Source organism: Schistocerca gregaria, unplaced genomic scaffold, assembly GCF_023897955.1.
Source record: "Schistocerca gregaria isolate iqSchGreg1 unplaced genomic scaffold, iqSchGreg1.2 ptg000066l, whole genome shotgun sequence".
Taxonomy (NCBI): Eukaryota; Metazoa; Arthropoda; class Insecta; order Orthoptera; family Acrididae; genus Schistocerca; species Schistocerca gregaria.
This window is the reverse complement of record NW_026061707.1, coordinates 6,929,018-6,948,728: the sequence shown is the minus strand read 5'-3', so window position 1 is coordinate 6,948,728 and position 19,711 is coordinate 6,929,018. Positions and strand designations below refer to the sequence as shown.

Below are 19,711 nucleotides of genomic sequence, written 5' to 3'. Positions count from 1 at the left end.
ATTTTACCATTTTATAATAAAACACCATTCCGAGGCATTCAATTTTACCCTATTAATCAAATTTTATTCTGAATTATAGTAGTTGTTGTATGCTTACTAACGTGAATTGGTAAACGACCTGTTGAAGAACCTTATATTATAACAGGTCAAATCTTAACAATTATTTACTTCACATATTTCTTAATTAATGTCCATGTCGCAAACGCATGAGATAAATTAATTAAGGAATAAAGTTAATTAGCTTAGGAAAAGCATATGTTTTGAAAACATAAAATTAGAAGTTTAACTCTTCTATTAACTTTTCTCAAAAAATTTCACTAAACAAATTAGATAAATAAAATCTTTAAACCAACAAAGAAAATAAAAAAATTCAAAGATAAAGGTAAAAAACTTTTTCAAGCTAAGTACATTAATTTATCATAACGGAACCGTGGTAATGTTCCACGAACCCAAATAAAACCAAAAGATATAATAGCAAGCTTAATAAAAAATATAAAAGAATAAAAATCACCGCCCAAAAAAATTAAAGCCAATAACATTCTTATGAAGACAATTCTAGTATATTCAGCTAAAAAAATTAAAGTAAAACCACCCGCACCATACTCAATATTAAATCCTGAAACTAAATCAGATTCCCCTTCAGCAAAATCAAAAGGAGTACGATTAGTTTCAGCTAAGCAAGAAGCAAAACAAGCTAAAGCTAAAGGAAAAGAAATAATAATAAATCAACAATAAAGCTGATAGTTTATAAAATCAAACATATTAAAACTACCAATTAAAATAATTAAAGACAATAAAATTAAAGCTAAACTAACTTCATAAGAAATTGTTTGAGCAACAGAACGAAGAGAACCTAATAATGAATAATTTGAATTAGAAGATCAACCAGCAATTATAACAGTATAAACACCTAATCTAGTACAACATAAAAAGAATAAAAATCCAAAAAAAAAGAACACATATAAGTTAAATAAGGAAAAATTACTCAAACGGCTAAAGAAATCATTAAATTAAAAACAGGGGAAAAATAATAAAGTAGGTAATTAGATAAAATAGGAATTGGCTGCTCCTTACAAATTAACTTAATAGCATCTCTAAATGGCTGAGGAATTCCAACAAAACCTACCTTATTTGGACCCTTTCGAATCTGAATATAACCTAAAACCTTACGCTCTAATAAAGTTAAAAAGGCAACACTAATTAAAACACAAATAACCAATAAAAGAAAATTCAAAATAAATATAAATAAATCATAAAGTATCAATACTATTTGTAGAAAAAATCTACATAAATGAATTCTAAATTCAACACATTAATCTGTCAAAATAGTAAATAAATTAATATTAATCAATATAACAAAAAATATTTTAACCATATGGTCCTTTCGTACTAATATGGATTAACAATCTTAGGATAGAAACCGACCTGGCTCACGCCGGTCTGAACTCAGATCATGTAAGAATTTAAAGGTCGAACAGCCCTAATCATTGGGCTCCTGCAACCAAAATTTTTCTTAATCCAACATCGAGGTCGCAATCTGCTTTGTCGATATGAGCTCTCAAAAACAATTACGCTGTTATTCCTAAGGTAACTTAATCTTATGATCATAAATTATGGATCAAAATAACAAACATAAATAAATGATATAATAATGAAGAGTTTATCTATTCTTCATGTCACCCCAACAAAACATCATCATTAAATATAGAAAGACAAACAAAAAACTATATAAAAGTAAAATGTCAAGCTCTATAGAGTCTTCTCGTCCTAAAGAAGAATTTAAGCCTTTTGACTCAAAAGTTAAATTCAAAAATTTATTAAGAGACAGTTTATTTCTCGTCAAGCCATTCATTCCAGCCACTAATTAAGAGACTAATGATTATGCTACCTTTGCACGGTCAAAATACCGCGGCTCTTTAAAAATACGCTCAGTGAGCAGGCCAGACCTCAAAATATAAACAAGAGGACATGTTTTTGATAAACAGGCGGAAATCAATTTTGCCTAGTTCCTTATAATAAGTTCACAAGGTAAAAATTTCATACAAATAAATATACTAATTCTATCATTATTACAAAAATTTTAAAATTAAATTAATAATCTTAATAAAAAACCTAAAATATTTATAAAATCAAAATAAAAAATAATGAACTAAAACGTAATCTTAAAGATAGCTGGTTTAAAGCTTACTATTATATTTCTATAAAATAAATTATAGGTTATTAACATCAAAGCTTATCCCTTAAAGAATAAATAAGTTAATATTTTTACTTAAAAAATTAAATAAAAACAAATAACTTTAAAAAATTAAATTTTTTCTTAAGAAACTAGATATCTTGGGAAACGATTAACATCTCATTTCTATAAATAATTTAATAATAATTATGATACATTAACTATAAATTATTTATAACTCAACCCAATTCGAGACAAGTAAAATAAATATAAAATTTTGATAAACCCTGATACATAAGGTACAATAAATAAAATCTACTTAAAAAAATTTAAAATAATATTTCATAAAACACTTACATTACCAATAAACTATAATTTAAAAAATCAATTCTATAAAATATACTAAGACAAAAATACAATAAAATTATTTATATTAAATAATTAAATAAACAAAAAATAAATATAATAAAATAAATAATCAAGATATCCTGATTTGCACAGAAAAATTTTTAATTCCATTAAAATAATCAATTTATAATGGTAAGATGAACTTATAATACTTTAATTTCAATTAAATGTAATATATTAATATAAATTATTTATTATATATATATATATAAAAAAAATAAAATGAGGGGTTTGAATAGGACTTGAGATCAACTTACTTTCATTTATTCCGCTCCTAACAAAAAATAAAAATATAATAATAAATGAATCATCAATTAAATATTTTATTGTCCAAGCAATAGCATCGACAATATTATTATTTTCAATTTTGCTGATTCAAATAAAATATCCCATGGGATGGGAAACAGAATTTATCCCATCAATAATAATTAGATCTAGACTATTATTAAAGATTGGAGCTGCTCCTTTCCATTTCTGATTTCCAGAAGTTATAGGAGCATCAAGATGAAATAATTGTTTAACATTAATAACATGACAAAAAATCGCCCCAATAATGGTCTTATCTTATTGTATTCAATTAAGAACTTTTATTTGAACAATCATTATCTTAAGAATTATTATTGGGGCAATAGGAGGTTTAAATCAAACATCCTTACGACAACTTTTAGCATATTCATCAATCAGACATCTAGGTTGAATAATTAGATCATTAACAGTCAGAGAAAACATCTGAGAACTATACTTCATTATTTACTCACTATTAAGATTAATTATAGTTTTATTATTTAAGCAAATAAATTTATTTTTCTTAAATCAAATTTATTCAGCCAGAAATATAAAAACCGAAATTAAATTCATAATATTCTTATCTTTATTATCTTTAGGTGGACTACCACCATTCCTTGGATTCTTACCAAAATGAATTGTAATACAATCATTAATAGAAAACAATATAACAACTATTATAACTATTATAGTTGTATTAACTACAATTACACTCTACTACTATATACGTATTAGATTCTCAGCTCTAATTATATCATACACAGAAAATTCGTGATCTATAAAGATAAAGTCCCAAAAATCAAGAATCATTCTTCCTATAACAGTAATAATTTCAACAATAGGATTGATTTCAACATCAACCTTAATTTCATTATACTAAGGACTTAAGTTTATCAAACTAATAACCTTCAAAGTTATAATTAAAAGAATAATCTTTTAGGCCTTAGTAAAATTTTACACCTCTAGAATTGCAGTCTAGAATCATAATTGAATATAAGACCTAAATATGATAAGAGAGAAAACATCTCATAAGTAGATTTACAGTCTGAACTTGGCCAACCCGGATCTCTAATTGGGGATGACCAGATTTATAATGTTATTATTACAGCTCACGCATTCGTAATAATTTTCTTTATAGTAATACCTATTATAATTGGTGGATTTGGTAATTGACTTGTTCCACTAATAATTGGTGCACCAGATATAGCATTTCCATGAATAAATAGTATAAGTTTTTGATTACTACCACCTTCACTAACCCTTCTTCTTACATCTTCTATAGTAGATAATGGTGCTGGTACAGGATGAACAGTTTACCCTCCTCTAGCAGGAGCTATTGCACACGGGGGTGCATCTGTAGATCTAGCTATTTTTTCACTGCACTTAGCAGGTGTATCATCTATTCTTGGTGCAGTGAATTTCATTACAACAGCAATTAATATACGATCAGAAAGTATAACTTTAGATCAAACACCTTTATTTGTATGATCTGTAGCTATTACAGCATTACTTCTCCTTCTTTCACTTCCAGTTTTAGCAGGAGCTATTACTATATTATTAACAGATCGAAATTTAAATACATCATTCTTTGACCTCGACGATACTCTGACTACCCAGACGCATATACATCATGAAACGTAGTATCAAAAATTGGGTCTACAATTTCTATTGTAGGAATCATTATATTCATTGTAATTATATGAGAAAGAATGATTACAAACCGAGCAATTATATTTAGAGCTAACATAAGAAGATCAACAGAATGACTACAAAATAACCCTCCTGCAGAACATAGTTACTCAGAATTACCATTAATCTCTAGATTCTAATATGGCAGATTAGTGCAGTAGATTTAAGCTCTACTAATAAAGGTTTGACCTTTTATTAGAAAATATTTATTAATGGCAACATGATCAAATTTATCTCTTCAAGATGGAGCTTCACCATTAATGGAGCAATTATCATTCTTTCATGATCATACTATGGTCGTATTATTATTAATTACAGTAATTGTAGGTTATGCCCTAAGTTATATATTATTTATTGCCTATACTAACCGTAATATACTTCATGGACATTTAATTGAAACAATCTGAACAGCTTTACCAGCAATTACATTAATTTTTATTGCCCTTCCATCATTACGACTATTATATTTACTTGATGATTCAGTAGATGCAATAATTACAAGTAAAACCATTGGACGACAATGATATTGAAGATATGAATATTCAGACTTCATAGACGTAGAATTTGACACTTATATAACACCAGAACAAGACCTAGAAAATGATGGATTCCGACTACTAGATGTAGATAACCGAACAATCCTACCGATAAATACAGAAGTACGAGTATTAACAAGAGCATCAGATGTTCTACACTCATGAGCAGTTCCTGCATTAGGGGTTAAAATTGATGCAACGCCAGGTCGGTTAAATCAAGGAACATTCACAATAAATCGACCTGGATTATTCTTTGGACAATGCTCAGAAATCTGTGGAGCAAACCACAGATTTATACCAATTGTAATTGAAAGAACTTCAGTAAATTTATTTATTAAGTGATTATCTAAGATAATTTAAGGAGTTAGTTAAAATAAATAACATTAGAGTGTCAATCTAAAGTAACTAAAAAAAATTAGTACACCTTGAAATTCATCAGATGACTGAAAGTAAGTAATGGTCTCTTAAACCAAATAATAGTAAATTAACGACTACTTCTGATGGGGAAATTATATCCAAATCCCTCAAATATCCCCTCTTATATGATATATCAAGGATTACATACAGGATTTGTATCAATTGGATTACGATGAGGAATAATTTTATTTATGGCATCAGAGGTATTATTTTTCGTTTCTTTTTTTTGAGCATTCTTTGGAAGAAGATTAGCACCAACAATTGAACTAGGAATACTAAGACCTCCAATAGGAATTCAACCCTTTAACCCTATACAAATTCCATTACTTAATACAGCTATTCTTTTAGCATCAGGAGTAACAGTAACATGAGCACATCATAGCTTAATGGAATCTAATCATACTCAAGCACTACAAGGATTATTCTTCACAGTGTTATTAGGACTATACTTTACAATACTTCAAGCATATGAATATTGAGAAGCACCTTTTACCATTGCAGATGCAGTTTATGGATCAACATTCTTTGTTGCAACAGGATTCCATGGTTTACACGTAATTATTGGAACAATCTTTTTATCAACATGTCTACTTCGACACTCAATAAATCAATTTTCACCCAGACATCACTTTGGATTTGAAGCAGCAGCATGATACTGACACTTCGTAGACGTAGTATGATTATTCTTATATATCTCTATTTATTGATGAGGTAGATAATTGTTTTTCTAGTATAAATAGTACATTTGACTTCCAATCAGAAAGCTTGATATAAATCAAGAAAAACAATTCTAATTCTATCAACAAGAGTTTTCATTAGATTTATTATTCCAATAATTGTTATAATCCTGGCAACAACACTATCAAAAAAATTAATTAATGATCGAGAAAAAAGATCACCATTTGAATGTGGGTTTGATCCAAAAAGATCAGCACGAATACCATTCTCAATACGATTCTTTCTAATCGCAGTAATCTTTTTAATTTTTGATGTAGAAATTGCACTAATTCTACCAATTGTAATTATTTTTAAAACTTCAGACATTATAATCTGAACAGTATCAACAATATTTTTTATTCTAGTTCTATTAGGAGGACTATACCATGAATGAAACCAAGGAGCATTACAATGAGCAGAATAAAGGGTTGTAGTTAAATATAACATTTGGGTTGCATTCAAAAAGTATTGATATTATCAATCAACCTTAAATAGAATAAGAAGCGAAATATTGCAGTCAGTTTCGACCTGGAAGATTGGTATGTACTACCCTTATTCTTATTAATTGAAGCCAAAAAGAGGCGTATTACTGTTAATAATATAATTGAACTATAATAGTTCCAATTAAGGAAATGTAAAGCCAATATGAAAGCTGCTAACTTTTTATATTAGCGGTTAAACTCCGTTAACATTTCTAAAATTTATATAGTTTAAATAAAACATTACATTTTCACTGTAAAAATAATATATCTATATTTATAAATACTTAAAAGTAAAAATACTTCCTTAACATCTTTAGTGTCACGCTCTAATTATAAGCTATTTAAGTAAACGAAAAACAATATTACCAAAATAAATATTCAAAAAATAAAAGTTAAAAGATAAATCTTGAAATTAGAATCATATCAACCTTGAATATAACCAATTAAATAAATAAATAATCTATATAAACCTTGACCACCAAGTAATTCACCTCAACCATAATCAAATGACTTAGATGAATAATAACCTATTTTTAAAGGAATATATCTAATAAACTTAGTTGAAAGAAAAGGTATAAATCATATAGAACCAGCAAATCTAACAAAAGAAAGTATACTTAAAGAAAATAAATTATGAGAAAAATCAAAATTAGAAATAAGATAACCTAAGTAAGCACCTAAAATAACAACTGTAATAGTTAAAAACTTTAAATAATAAGGTAAAGCAATCACATGAGGAATAGGAAAAATTAATCAAGATAAAAGACTACCACCAAAAACAGCAACAAACAATAGACCAATTATTCCAAATGAAAAATAATAACCCTTATCATCAAAAGAAAATCTAGAATAAAAATTGTTATCACCAGATATTGAATAATAAAACAAACGAAAAGAATAAGAAGCAGTTAAACCAGTAGAAAAAAAAATAAAGAAAAAAAATTAAACAATTAATTCATCTTAAACAAACCATCTCAAGAATTAAATCCTTTGAATAAAATCCCGCTAAAAAAGGTATTCCACACAAAGATAAACTAGAAACATTAAAACAAACTGAAGTTAAAGGTATGAAATTAACAATTGATCCTATAAAACGAATATCCTGAGAATCCTTCAAATTATGAATTATTGAACCTGCACATATAAATAATAATGCCTTAAATAAAGCATGAGCCAATAAATGAAAAAATGCAAGCTTTGGATAACCTATAGCCAAAATTCTTATTATTAAACCAAGTTGTCTTAAAGTAGAAAGAGCAATAATCTTCTTTAAATCAAACTCAAAATTAGCGCCCAATCCAGCCATAAATATAGTTATACAACCAATTAAAAGTAAAAATCAACCACAATTATAAGTATCCAATATTGGTCTAAAACGAATTAATAAATAAACACCAGCAGTAACAAGAGTAGAAAAATGAACTAAAGCAGAAACAGGAGTAGGAGCTGCTATAGCAGCAGGAAGTCATGAAGAGAAAGGAATCTGAGCTCTCTTAGTTATAGCTGCTAAAACAATTAATATAGTAATGAGCTTTATTTCAAAAGAATTAGAAATAAAATCATAATAATAAATATAATTTCAACCACCAAAATTTAACATTCATGCAATAGAAATTAAAATAGCAACATCACCAATACGATTAGAAAGTGCAGTTAATATACCAGCACTATAAGATTTTACATTTTGATAATAAATAACTAAACAATAAGAAACTAAACCTAAACCATCTCAAACTAATAAAATTCTAATTAAGTTAGGACTAATAATTAAAAAACCTATAGAAAGAATAAATATTAAAACAATAATAATAAAACGATTTATATTCTTTTCACCAGATATATAATCCTCTCTATAATAAATAACCAAAGAAGAAATATATATAACAAAAGATATGAAAATAAGAGATATTCAATCCAAAATTAAAGTTATAACAACTATAGAACCATTTAAATTGAAAAGCTCTCACTCAACAAAAACTCTATAAACAATTATTAAATAATAAATACCTAAAATAAAAATTATAGTTCTCGAAATAAACAAAGAAAAAAAACTCAAAGAACAAATAGAAAATAAATTCACGGCCTAAGATGAAAAACTTCATATCATTGATTCCACAAAACAATATTTTTAATTAAAATACTTAAGCAAACTAAACAAAGAAATATTCATCCTTTAAACAGAGAATATTTAAAGGCAATCAATGTAAAAGTAAAAGATGATATTCACGAAAATAACCAAGAGAACAAGTATAAACACCAGAATAATAATTCCCATGCTGAGAATAAGAATATATATACAAAGTATAAACAGCTCTAAAAAAAGATAAAAAAATCAAAGCAAAGAATCTAAAAGAAGATCAAGATATAATTCTATTTAATAATCTAATTTCACCTACCAAATTTAAAGAAGGAGGAGCAGCCATATTTGATGATCTTAAAAGAAATCATCATAAAGCCATTCTTGGCATCAAATTAATTATACCCTTGTTAATTAATAATCTTCGTCTACCTAAACGTTCATAAATAATATTAGATAAACAAAATAAACCAGAAGAACATAAACCATGACCAACCATTAGAGAAAGAGAACCTACACAACCTCATCAATTCATAGTCATCAATCCACCAATAACCATTCTTATATGAGCAACAGAAGAATATGCAATTAAAGACTTTAAATCAACCTGACGAAAACAAATAAATCTTACAATAACACCCCCAGATAAACCTAAAGACAATCAAAAATAATTAAACTTTAAACCCAAATAAGAAATAACCTTTATAACACGAAAAATACCATAACCACCTAACTTTAATAAAACACCAGCAAGAATTATTCTACCTGAAATAGGGGCCTCTACATGAGCCTTAGGAAGTCATAAATGAACCAAAAACATAGGTATCTTAACTAAAAAAGCCAAAATTATAAATACATAAAACATAAAATAATAAGAACCAAAATCAACCAATAAAGGAAAATATAAAGTATTAGAAAAATCATAAACCTTAAATAAAACTAATAATAAAGGTAATCTAGCAACCAAAGTATAAAAAATTAAATAAACACCAGCCTGCAAACGCTCAGGTTGATAACCCCAACCCAAAATTAAAAGTAAAGTAGGAACTAATCTAGCCTCAAAAAAAATATAAAAAGAAAGAAGACTTAATCTAGCAAATGAACAATAAAGCATAATTATTAAAATCAAAACCATAAAAACAAAAAAATTAGAATGATATGAACTTAAATAAACTGAACCTCTAGCAGTGATTATTAAAGAACAAATCCAAAAACTAAGTAAAATTAAACTAAAAGAAAAATAATCAATACCAAAATAATATCTAATTATATTCAAATCAGCATATGAATAAACACAAATTATAAAAACAAAACCCGACAGAAACATTAAAGATTGAACCAACCATCAACAATTATTTAATAAACAAAGAGGGATCAAAAAAATAGTTATAAATAAATACTTTAACATAAAGATAAACCAAAAGAATTAAAAAAATCATTACCATGAGAACGAATTATTGAAACTAAAATAGAAAGACCTAAAGCACCCTCACAAACAGAAAAAACTAAAAAAATAACAGGAAAAAAATAATCATAATCAAACTCAATAAGAAAAAAATAACTAACATAAATAAAGAAAGAACAATATATTCTAATCTCAAAAGAACCATTAATAAATGTTTACGTTTAGAAGAAAAAACATAAACACCAGCAAAATAAATCAATAAAGAAGTAAAAATAGAGAATATATACATTAGTTTTAATAGTTTAAAAAAAACGCCGGTCTTGTAAACCGGAAATAAGTCCAGCCCCCACTTTTAAAACTTCAGAGGTGGAAAAGCTTCCATCATCGGTCCCCAAAACCGGTATTTTAAATAAACTAACCCCTGAAATGATCAAAATAATAATTATATCATTATCAAATGTAATAAATATTAATTTTATTAAATTAAGACACCCAATATCAATAATGCTTTTTTTTTCCTTCAAACCTTCCTAGTTGGATTAATAACAGGAACAATAATAGAAAGATATTGATTATCATATATTTTATTTTTAACATTTCTTGGTGGTATACTAGTATTATTTATTTACATTACAAGAATTGCATCAAACGAAATATTTCAGCCTAAATCAATCACTATAATTATTACATTAATAATGTGAGTATTTATCATATTAATATTAATTATTCTAGATATATCTATATTTATAGACTTTTTCAAAAACACCGAAACTATAAATATTGATAATTCAATCAATTATCAAGAAATAACAATATCTTTAGAAAAATTATATAATAGACCAACATTCATTATTACAATAATAATAATAATTTATTTATTTTTAGCACTACTAGCAGTTGTTAAAATCACCAATATTAATCAGGGACCTATTCGTAAAATAAGATAATTACTAATGAATAAACCCTTACGATTAAGACATCCTTTAATTAAAATTATTAATAACTCTTTAATTGACTTACCTGCCCCAACAAATATTTCATTTTGATGAAATTTTGGATCCCTATTAGGGTTATGTTTGGTAATTCAAATCGTAACTGGACTATTTTTAGCTATACATTATACATCAAATATTGAAATAGCATTCAGTAGTGTAGTACACATCTGCCGAGACGTAAATAATGGTTGAATTATCCGAACCTTACACGCAAATGGAGCATCTATATTTTTTATTTGTATTTACTTACATGTAGGATGGGGAATTTACTATGGATCTGATATATATATACATACCTGAATAATTGGTACAGTGATTTTATTTTTAGTTATAGCAACTGCATTTATAGGATATGTCTTACCCTGAGGCCAAATATCTTTTTGAGGTGCAACAGTAATTACTAATTTATTATCAGCAATCCCATACTTAGGAACAGATTTAGTCCAATGAGTATGAGGAGGATTCGCTGTTGATAATGCAACATTAAATCGATTCTTCACATTCCATTTTGTATTACCATTTATTATTGCTGCTATAGCAGCAATTCATTTATTTTTTCTTCACCAAACAGGATCTAATAATCCTCTTGGACTAAATGGAGATATTGAAAAAATTCCATTCCATCCATACTTTACCTTTAAGGATTCTATTACATTTGTAATAATATCATCATTATTAATTATACTATGTTTAATTAATCCTTACCTATGAGGAGATCCAGATAACTTTGTACCTGCCAACCCATTAGTAACACCAGTTCACATTCAACCAGAATGATATTTCCTATTTGCATATGCAATTCTACGATCTATCCCTAATAAGTTAGGAGGTGTTATTGCATTATTTTTATCAATTAGAATCTTAATAATTTTACCATTTTATAATAAAACACCATTCCGAGGCATTCAATTTTACCCTATTAATCAAATTTTATTCTGAATTATAGTAGTTGTTGTATGCTTACTAACGTGAATTGGTAAACGACCTGTTGAAGAACCTTATATTATAACAGGTCAAATCTTAACAATTATTTACTTCACATATTTCTTAATTAATGTCCATGTCGCAAACGCATGAGATAAATTAATTAAGGAATAAAGTTAATTAGCTTAGGAAAAGCATATGTTTTGAAAACATAAAATTAGAAGTTTAACTCTTCTATTAACTTTTCTCAAAAAATTTCACTAAACAAATGAGATAAATAAAATCTTTAAACCAACAAAGAAAATAAAAAAATTCAAAGATAAAGGTATAAAACTTTTTCAAGCTAAGTACATTAATTTATCATAACGGAACCGTGGTAATGTTCCACGAACCCAAATAAAACCAAAAGATATAATAGCAAGCTTAATAAAAAATATAAAAGAATAAAAATCACCGCCCAAAAAAATTAAAGCCAATAACATTCTTATGAAGACAATTCTAGTATATTCAGCTAAAAAAATTAAAGTAAAACCACCCGCACCATACTCAATATTAAATCCTGAAACTAACTCAGATTCCCCTTCAGCAAAATCAAAAGGAGTACGATTAGTTTCAGCTAAGCAAGAAGCAAAACAAGCTAAAGCTAAAGGAAAAGAAATAATAATAAATCAACAATAAAGCTGATAGTTTATAAAATCAAACATATTAAAACTACCAATTAAAATAATTAAAGACAATAAAATTAAAGCTAAACTAACTTCATAAGAAATTGTTTGAGCAACAGAACGAAGAGAACCTAATAATGAATAATTTGAATTAGAAGATCAACCAGCAATTATAACAGTATAAACACCTAATCTAGTACAACATAAAAAAATAAAAATCCATAAGAAAAAGAACACATATAAGTTAAATAAGGAAAAATTACTCAAACGGCTAAAGAAATCATTAAATTAAAAACAGGGGAAAAATAATAAAGTAGGTAATTAGATATAATAGGAATTGGCTGCTCCTTACAAATTAACTTAATAGCATCTCTAAATGGCTGAGGAATTCCAACAAAACCTACCTTATTTGGACCCTTTCGAATCTGAATATAACCTAAAACCTTACGCTCTAATAAAGTTAAAAAGGCAACACTAATTAAAACACAAATAACCAATAAAAGAAATTCAAAATAAATATAAATAAATCATAAAGTATCAATACTATTTGTAGAAAAAATCTACATAAATGAATTCTAAATTCAACACATTAATCTGTCAAAATAGTAAATAAATTAATATTAATCAATATAACAAAAAATATTTTAACCATATGGTCCTTTCGTACTAATATGGATTAACAATCTTAGGATAGAAACCGACCTGGCTCACGCCGGTGTGAACTCAGATCATGTAAGAATTTAAAGGTCGAACAGACCTAATCATTGGGCTCCTGCACCCAAAATTTTTCTTAATCCAACATCGAGGTCGCAATCTGCTTTGTCGATATGAGCTCTCAAAAACAATTACGCTGTTATCCCTAAGGTAACTTAATCTTATGATCATAAATTATGGATCAAAATAACAAACATAAATAAATGATATAATAATGAAGAGTTTATCTATTCTTCATGTCACCCCAACAAAACATCATCATTAAATATAGAAAGACAAACAAAAAACTATATAAAAGTAAAATGTCAAGCTCTATAGGGTCTTCTCGTCCTAAAGAAGAATTTAAGCCTTTTGACTCAAAAGTTAAATTCAAAAATTTATTAAGAGACAGTTGATTTCTCGTCAAGCCATTCATTCCAGCCACTAATTAAGAGACTAATGATTATGCTACCTTTGCACGGTCAAAATACCGCGGCTCTTTAAAAATACGCTCAGTGAGCAGGCCAGACCTCAATATATAAACAAGAGGACATGTTTTTGATAAACAGGCGGAAATCAATTTTGCCTAGTTCCTTATAATAAGTTCACAAGGTAAAAATTTCATACAAATAAATATACTAATTCTATCATTATTACAAAAATTTTAAAATTAAATTAATAATCTTAATAAAAAACCTAAAATATTTATAAAATCAAAATAAAAAATAATGAACTAAAACGTAATCTTAAAGATAGCTGGTTTAAAGCTTACTATTATATTTCTATAAAATAAATTATAGGTTATTAACTTCAAAGCTTATCCCTTAAAGAATAAATAAGTTAATATTTTTACTTAAAAAATTAAATAAAAACAAATAACTTTAAAAAATTAAATTTTTTCTTAAGAAACTAGATATCTTGGGAAACGATTAACATCTCATTTCTATAAATAATTTAATAATAATTATGATAAATTAACTATAAGTTATTTATAAATCAACCCAAATCGAGACAAGTAAAATAAATACTAAAATTTTGATAAACCCTGATACAAAAGGTACAATAAATAAAATCTACTTAAAAAAATTTAAAATAATATTTCATAAAACACTTACATTACCAATAAACTATAATTTAAAAAATCAATTCTATAAAATATACTAAGACAAAAATACAATAAAATTATTTATATTAAATAATTAAATAAACAAAAAATAAATATAATAAAATAAATAATCAAGATATCCTGATTTGCACAGAAAAATTTTCAGTGTAAATGAAACACTTTACTAATAAGTTATATCTTGAAACTCTTCCTAGATACACTTTCCAGTACATCTACTATGTTACGACTTATCTCATCTAAATTAAAGCTACTTTAAAATAAAATAGAATAATCAATAATGAGAGCGACGGGCGATGTGTACACATCTCAGAGCCAATATCAGTTAAATTAAATAAATTAAATTACTATCAAATCCACCTTCATTAACAGTATTTCACTATCAAATCCGTTATAAACAAAAATCTATTGTAACCCACCTCCTCTTAACTATAAGCTGCACCTTGACCTGAAATATTTTATAATTATAAATCTTGAGAATTATAACTCTAAAAAGATTCTCTGATAACGGAGATATACAAACAAATAAATTAAGTAGAGTAAATCGTGTATTATCAATCATGGGGTAGGTTCCTCTGAATGGAATGAGATACCGCCAAATTCTTTGGGTTTAAAGACCTTAACTAATAGTACCCTGGTAAATATAATTAACATATAAAATAATAGGGTATCTAATCCTAGTTTATTATTTAAATTTCACAGATTCATAAAAAGGGCCACAAATAAATTTTAACATTTCACCTTACAAATTTATATTTCAACCCTAATAATATAAACAACTGTTTTGACCAATAATATTCACTTGTATCAATCGTATAACCGCGGCTGCTGGCACGAATTATGCCGATACTAAATCAATTGCTAAATCCAAAATCACTTGATAATTAAATCAAATTACTGCAAAAAGAACATTTAGTCTAACAAAACTTACATATAATACAAAGAAAAAGTGAATAAACAAGCAAGAATAAAACTTTTAAAAATAAAAAATAAGAAAATTTTAAATCTATTAATTCAGGAAAAAATAAAAGATTCAAATATTTAAAGAAAAAAAAGAAAAAAACCACAAACATTAACAAAAAAAAAAGAAACGCCCCTATGTATGACCACAACAACTTCTCTATTATATATAATTAAAGATTAATATGGAACATGTATAGCAATAAATGTATTATATTCTTTCTTATTTAATCTTTCTTTTCACTAATAAATAAAGATAGATTAAATAATATAATAAATATATTTTATACAATTATGTAATTTAATATAATATGTTATTAATATGAATTCTTTTTTTTATATTAAGTTAACTTTCATATATATTAGTTAAATAATCTAATTATAGATAATTTACATAATTATATTATTATAATTAATATAATTATTTATATTAATTAAATATTTTATATTTAAATTAATAATTTTATTTATTATATCCAATTATAATTATATTAAATATTAAATTACATATTATTATATATATTATATTATAATAACCTATTTTAAGCTAAAAACATAAGTAGCTATAATCCTAGGTAAATAATTGCATTAACATAATCAATTGATAATGGTAAGATGAACTTATAATACTTTAATTTCAATTAAATGTAATATTTTAATATAAATTATTTATTATATATATATATATATATATATATATATATATATATATATATATATATATATATATATATAAATAAAATGAGCAGGATAAATTAATCCTAATTAAACAAAATAATACATAAAAGAATTTCAAAAAAAAACTTTCGATTTATATATTAAATAAATGAAGTGCCTGATTAAAGGGTTACCTTGATAGGGTAAATAAAGTAAATAAAATTACCTTCATTAAAATTACATAAGATAGAATTAAACTACCTACTTTAGTATCAAAAACTAACGTGCATCATACACCTTAATGTAAAAAGGTAAGCTAAGCAAGCTAATGGGTTCATACCCCATTTATAGAGGTATCAATCCTCTCCTTTTTAATGACCAACAACTCTACAAAACTTCTCTTCCTATCAACATTAATGATAGGAACGATCCTGTCCATTTCATCAAATTCCTGATTTGGGGTTTGAATAGGACTTGAGATCAACTTACTTTCATTTATTCCGCTCCTAACAAGAAATAAAAATATAATAATAAATGAATCATCAATTAAATATTTTATTTTCCTAGCAATAGCATCGACAATATTATTATTTTCAATTTTGCTGATTCAAATAAAATATCCCATGGGATGGGAAACAGAATTTATCCCATCAATAATAATTAGATCTAGACTATTATTAAAGATTGGAGCTGCACCTTTCCATTTCTGATTTCCAGAAGTTATAGGAGCATCAAGATGAAATAATTGTTTAACATTAATAACATGACAAAAAATCGCCCCAATAATGGTCTTATCTTATTGTATTCAATTAAGAACTTTTATTTGAACAATTATTATCTTAAGAATTATTATTGGGGCAATAGGAGGTTTAAATCAAACATCCTTACGACAACTTTTAGCATATTCATCAATCAGACATCTAGGTTGAATAATTAGATCATTAACAGTCAGAGAAAACATCTGAGCACTATACTTCATTATTTACTCACTATTAAGATTAATTATAGTTTTATTATTTACGCAAATAAATTTATTTTTCATAAATCAAATTTATTCAGCCAGAAATATAAAAACCGAAATTAAATTCATAATATTCTTATCTTTATTATCTTTAGGTGGACTACCACCATTCCTTCGATTCTTACCAAAATGAATTGTAATACAATCATTAATAGAAAACAATATAACAACTATTATAACTATTATAGTTGTATTTACTACAATTACACTCTACTACTATATACGTATTAGATTCTCAGCTCTAATTATATCATACACAGAAAATTCGTGATCTATAAAGATAAAGTCCCAAAAATCAAGAATCATTCTTCCTATAACAGTAATAATTTCAACAATAGGATTGATTTCAACATCAACCTTAATTTCATTATACTAAGGACTTAAGTTAATCAAACTAATAACCTTCAAAGTTATAATTAAAAGAATAATCTTTTAGGCCTTAGTAAAATTTTACACCTCTAGAATTGCAGTCTAGAATCATAATTGAATATAAGACCTAAATATGATAAGAGAGAAAACATCTCATAAGTAGATTTACAGTCTACCACCTAAAATTCAGCCATCTTACCGCAAAAATGATTATTCTCAACAAACCATAAGGACATTGGTACTTTATACTTCATATTTGGAGCATGAGCAGGAATAGTAGGAACATCAATAAGAATACTTATTCGTGCTGAACTTGGCCAACCCGGATCTCTAATTGGGGATGACCAGATTTATAATGTTATTATTACAGCTCACGCATTCGTAATAATTTTCTTTATAGTAATACCTATTATAATTGGTGGATTTGGTAATTGACTTGTTCCACTAATAATTGGTGCACCAGATATAGCATTTCCACGAATAAATAATATAAGTTTTTGATTACTACCACCTTCACTAACCCTCCTTCTTACATCTTCTATAGTAGATAATGGTGCTGGTACAGGATGAACAGTTTACCCTCCTCTAGCTGGAGCTATTGCACACGGGGGTGCATCTGTACATCTAGCTATTTTTTCACTGCACTTAGCAGGTGTATCATCTATTCTTGGTGCAGTGAATTTCATTACAACAGCAATTAATATACGATCAGAAAGTATAACTTTAGATCAAACACCTTTATTTGTATGATCTGTAGCTATTACAGCATTACTTCTCCTTCTTTCACTTCCAGTTTTAGCAGGAGCTATTACTATATTATTAACAGATCGAAATTTAAATACATCATTCTTTGACCTCGACGATACTCTGACTACCCAGACGCATATACATCATGAAACGTAGTATCAAGAATTGGGTCTACAATTTCTATTGTAGGAATCATTATATTCATTGTAATTATATGAGAAAGAATGATTACAAACCGAGCAATTATATTTAGAGCTAACATAAGAAGATCAACAGAATGACTACAAAATAACCCTCATGCAGAACATAGTTACTCAGAATTACCATTAATCTCTAGATTCTAATATGGCAGATTAGTGCAGTAGATTTAAGCTCTACATATAAAGGTTTGACCTTTTATTAGAAAATATTTATTAATGGCAACATGATCAAATTTATCTCTTCAAGATGGAGCTTCACCATTAATGGAGCAATTATCATTCTTTCATGATCATACTATGGTCGTATTATTATTAATCACAGTAATTGTAGGTTATGCCCTAAGTTATATATTATTTATTGCCTATACTAACCGTAATATACTTCATGGACATTTAATTGAAACAATCTGAACAGCTTTACCAGCAATTACATTAATTTTTATTGCCCTTCCATCATTACGACTATTATATTTACTTGATGATTCAGTAGATGCAATAATTACAATTAAAACCATTGGACGACAATGATATTGAAGATATGAATATTCAGACTTCATAGACGTAGAATTTGACACTTATATAACACCAGAACAAGACCTAGAAAATGATGGATTCCGACTACTAGATGTAGATAACCGAACAATCCTACCAATAAATACAGAAGTACGAGTATTAACAAGAGCATCAGATGTTCTACACTCATGAGCAGTTCCTGCATTAGGGGTTAAAATTGATGCAACGCCAGGTCGGTTAAATCAAGGAACATTCACAATAAATCGACCTGGATTATTCTTTGGACAATGCTCAGAAATCTGTGGAGCAAACCACAGATTTATACCAATTGTAATTGAAAGAACTTCAGTAAATTTATTTATTAAGTGATTATCTAAGATAATTTAAGGAGTTAGTTAAAATAAATAACATTAGAGTGTCAATCTAAAGTAACTAAAAAAAATTAGTACACCTTGAAATTCATCAGATGACCGAAAGTAAGTAATGGTCTCTTAAACCAAATAATAGTAAATTAACGACTACTTCTGATGGGGAAATTATATCCAAATCCCTCAAATATCCCCTCTTATATGATTCTCACTATTCATTATATTTTCAGCTACATTAATCTTGTTTAATCAAATAAACTTCTTCTCATTTAAACCTAACCTTATTA

The 19,711-nt window shown here is 26.6% G+C and overlaps 1 long non-coding RNA gene across 1 annotated transcript in view; it reads left to right on the top strand.

Moving 5' to 3' along the window:
- The first annotated feature begins 1,335 nt into the window (after positions 1-1,335).
- The window catches only part of LOC126301304 (uncharacterized), a 28,223-nt gene continuing 9,847 nt past the window's right edge, over positions 1,336-19,711 (top strand). The window contains exon 1 of the long non-coding RNA XR_007553029.1: positions 1,336-2,216. This is a non-coding gene — a long non-coding RNA (uncharacterized LOC126301304). The remainder of the gene's footprint in view (positions 2,217-19,711) is intronic.